The following is a 4474-nucleotide window of genomic DNA, read 5'->3' as shown; positions in this document are numbered from 1 at the left end:
GCCTTCAGGGCTGAGGACCTATATAACTCGCTCACAGTTATGTATTCAATATTTTCATGAGGTTATAAATATGGCTTAATTGAAAATTCACCATAGTCATCATGCATGTTATCATTTCCGGGAATAGAAACTGCACTGGACCTGCCATTAAACTTTATGTATTTGAACAAAATGATTTACTGTGCACAACAATGATAACAATCTGAATGAGCCAAAAAGTACCCATAAACAAACTTTTGATAACAGCGAAAGTTTACAAAGGCGGTTTTGGTTGATCAAATCTTTTCGTTTTTATGAAAGATTAAAAATATTCTAACTCATTTTCGTTCAAAAATCAAAATAAAAAACAAATATTCAGAAAGAGAGATAATTCTGCCCTCAAACGCTTAAAAAGTTTTGTTATACATGAATTGAGAGGCAGTCTAACGGCAAGCTGATCACAAAAATGAAAGTGTCCAACTGAATTAAAATGCTTCACTGGCATCGCGGCAGGTGATTCATTCTATCATGAGTCGAATAGACTTGCTAGCTAGAAATGCCTTCAGTGGCATCGTCGACAGGTGCAAAAAATTTGTGACCATTTCAATATCAGAAATAAGAAGGAAATACTCTATTTCAAAGCATATCCCTACCTGCGCAACAATAAACAACAACACAAAAAACTGCTTAGAACATACTTCATCAGAAGATGAATTACTCGCCGACTCAGTATACATGAAAAGCAATATAGGTGGTATCTCAATCTCAATTGCAGCTTTAACTTTAACCATTGTCAGTTTCAATTTTTAAGGCAAACTATGACTTCAACAGACAGGTACTCCATATCCAACAGAAAACAACCGAGTGGTCACTGCAAAAAGTTAAAATCTTCAGTATCTATTAGGCTGGGTGAAATATGACTCAGTTCATTGTCTTTGCATCTTCTGTTTGGGCAATTAGAATTTCAACAATTAACAACCATAAATTTCTTAAAACATACATCAATATAAGAAGAATTAGTCCCTTACCATTAAACACAGGAAGCTGGAATATAGTACAATAAATATCAAATTATACCCCTAGTTTAAATGCAGAAAATGATTTAAAAAGATTATATCTTCGAATGGAAATGACATCACCTAATTCAAATTTGAAACCGGAAATCAAACATTCCAACCCGTTCTTGCATAAAATGGAAACAATACTTCAAGATAATCCAAAATTAATAATGCCTGAGCCTCTGAGTGTGAATTTTTAATGTGCCTATGGATCTTCACAAATTAATAATGCCTGAGCCTCTGAGTGAATTACATAATGCAATTTCTCTGTGATAAAGGAACACAGCCTAGGGAACACTAATGGATGAAATTTGTACCTTTTTCAATGTAAGAAAGAAATTGTTGGTCGTGATTACGTAGATCATGCAAGTAACCTTTTCATATAAGAAAATAGAGTTGTTGGTGTTTGAAACTTTCTCCAGTTGTATACCGATATTCATTCATTATGATTGTGCCTATGGATCTCCATGGGTCTTGTATAAGCTTATTTTTCAAATTAAGGCGATGTAAAATTTAGTTTTGGTCTCATTAATTAACACGACACACGCCACTATCTATTTATTTTCATCCAATTCACATTCTATGTTGTTGCTAATGGTCACTAATATAATCAATTTCCGACATCGCCTACAACTTTCTTACTACAGTCTAAGCAATACTCATAGTGTAGGGGTACCTTGCACAGTGGCATTCTGGTAGGGGTAGCCTTGCACAATATTTCCCTACTTGCACGAACATAACACGACAACACACACAAAATAATCAGCTCGATACACCAAAAACCAACAAAAGCTGGATGTAACAATACCGACTTGCAAAATTACCTGGTACCTGAAGCTCGGGATTGCAGTCAGTAATTCAACAACGTCTGCAGTCACAAATTAGTTTGTTACTGGGATTGAATGTAAAATTATATAAGATATAATTGAGATGATATAAGCCATGCCTCTCTGATTTCCAGTATTGTGGGTGTATCCAGGTGAAGTATATATTTGTATTTGTAGAAGTTGTCAATGATAATGTGAACTTCCAAGCGAAAGCAGTTTGGTTATCGGGTTCAAGGTTCTTATATTTCGGCCACTGAGTTTTTAAGTATTTAAGGAAATGCTTGATGTGAAATTCACTCGCAATATGACATTATAAAGCATTAAAGTAGCACATCTCCCTTCCATAAGATTAGCACATCTCCCTTACATAAGATTATGCACAAAAATTAACCCCATTATTGACTTCGGGAAGTTGAAAATTCAGGACACTGCAGATTATATCAGGGAGAGAATAGTGAAGGTTGATGTGATACTGAAGTAAGAAAATTAAAAAATCTGTATGTTCATATATATATGTGACAAAACCCTGGCAATTTGCAAATATATATCAAACCTTTATTCAATACTAATTTGAAATGATAAACTTACGATGATAAGTTGTACCTGTTGTGGGAGAACCACGCCTTTCAATCAGACTCTTGTGACCTACAAAATTTACAAAACAGTCAGTAAATGAGAGAGTGACTCGTGAACTCATTAGATTCTAAAACACAATGTTCAAAGAAGAGTTGTTTGTTATGAATGTTACCCTCAATTTTAAAATGCTACATCAAGACAAAGATGTCGTTCAATCTATCTTACAAAAACTAAGGCCATATATCTTTCCGTACTACGATTCCAGTCCACGCCTTACATACATCGATCACGATCAGTATGTGTCCTGCAGTTGCAAAAGACGAACGTGTAATGCTAAGATGTTCCCTAATCGAACAGCAAGTACATATTTTATGGGGAGGGTCTTAAGTAATTTGCGTCACTTAGAAACTTCGGTCAAATATGAAAATTGTGTGCAATTTTATCAATAAAAAGTACAATAGGCAATTAGGGTAATTGCTGCAAAATAAACCTTACCAAGAGAAATGTTTTACCGATAGCTTAATGTTCTCTCTACCACTTGTTTACCATATCCTGTCCAACATCCCAAATTGATAACTTAATGTTCTCTCTACCACTTGTAAACATCTTCATTTTTAAATATCAACTCCTGAAAATGATTGATAGAAGGGCATGAAAACTCAAGTTATACTTGAATGATTGATAAAACTTAAGAACACAGACCAAATTCTCTATAATAAATATATCTCGGCATAAAGACAAAATAAAATTACCCAATGATCCTGTATTCCAGCAAAAGAAAAAAATAACTTAATGATCTAGTAGTTCCTAAAATATAAAGCCAAATTATCTAAAATTATCCATGTTACAAATTCAAAATTTCATCTCTCATAAAAGTAAAATCCCGTAAATACAGTAATTGTCAAGTGTAGCAGAAACCCTAGAACAATATTTTTGATAAGATGCAGAGAGATTCATCATTCTAATACCTTCAATTTTTCAAAAAGTACGAAACAATGGAGAAATAACGTTGATGTTAAGGTAATTGATATGTACACATGTAATAGGTAGTTTGGGTAGTTTCTATGGGCAGTTATAGGTTTGGCTATATATGTGCCATTGTGTAACACGCAGAGGTTATCTATGAAAATGGTGATATTTTAGATCATGGCTTCTCCTTCTATGATTATATGATTTCGTCTTGCTTCTAATCTGATAATTCTTCTCTTCTCTTCTTTTCTAATGGTTTCACTCTGATTTCACCCTGATCACCGAATGATATGTTTGCACATATCATTAGTACACACAATAACGGAGATTACTGACCCGGTAATCTTGAGACTTGAGAGATTATGCTGGAAGATGCCAACCTTGGTGGAGGCTTATGTAGGGGCACATTTCAAAGGGAAGTTGTTCGTAACGCATAAAATTGAATAGCTGGGTATGAATCAAAGAGATTTAATAGCGCAAATCATGTTAGCGTTATTGGTTTCTATAACGGGCAAACTGGGAAGCACGGACACATCAGATTCGTTTCCGTGTCCGTGTCGGACGCACTATGGACACAGGACGCGGCCACGACGCCCACACGATGCGTGTCGGACGCATCAAAATCCGTGTCCTCATTTGACGCACGTCGGACACACTCGGACGCACGTCGGACGCATATGTTACACTATTTCTTAAATTCCAAAAAAAAAAATATTTTATCAAAACTCGTCTCTCTCTCGTCTATCTTCTACTCTTCCGTGAATACCCGTGGGAAGAGTCTCCCTCACCTTTACTCTTCTTTTCTCAGATCTAAGTTGATCATCCGAAAATCAACTTATTTAGTTTTTTACAATCATTTGCTAATTGTTCTGGCTTTATCTCTTAGTTGTTTACATTGAATTTGAAGGTATGTTCTCTTTCTTTTACTCTCCCTTCTTCCTTCTTATTTGCATGATTTTGTTGAGTTATTGATTTTTTGTTCTATTTTCAATCTATTGTGAACTTGGGTTGTTGCTGTATTTGGTGAACTTGGGTTTTGTTGCTGTATTTGTTTTGAATTTGTGA

General features: G+C 34.9%; 1 long non-coding RNA gene across 4 annotated transcripts; it reads right to left on the bottom strand.

Moving 5' to 3' along the window:
• Nucleotides 1-219: 219 nt before the first annotated feature.
• Nucleotides 220-3835, bottom strand: LOC113334865. Of its 4 annotated transcripts, none has more exons than XR_003353008.1 (7): nucleotides 3746-3835; nucleotides 2936-3068; nucleotides 2613-2744; nucleotides 2468-2509; nucleotides 1862-1905; nucleotides 1714-1759; nucleotides 220-632 (listed from the first exon to the last, which is right to left on the bottom strand). It is a non-coding gene; the product is annotated as an uncharacterized LOC113334865 (long non-coding RNA). The 4 variants fall into 4 exon arrangements; XR_003353009.1 differs by having other exon boundaries at nucleotides 2453-2509; nucleotides 3409-3829; XR_003353006.1 differs by having other exon boundaries at nucleotides 3409-3829.
• Nucleotides 3836-4474: the final 639 nt, after the last annotated feature.

The sequence above is a fragment of the Papaver somniferum genome, unplaced genomic scaffold (genome assembly GCF_003573695.1).
Source record: "Papaver somniferum cultivar HN1 unplaced genomic scaffold, ASM357369v1 unplaced-scaffold_137, whole genome shotgun sequence".
In the NCBI taxonomy this organism is placed as follows: Eukaryota; Viridiplantae; Streptophyta; class Magnoliopsida; order Ranunculales; family Papaveraceae; genus Papaver; species Papaver somniferum.
Note: the sequence above shows the minus strand (reverse complement) of the source record. Positions and strands in the feature narration are given on the sequence as shown.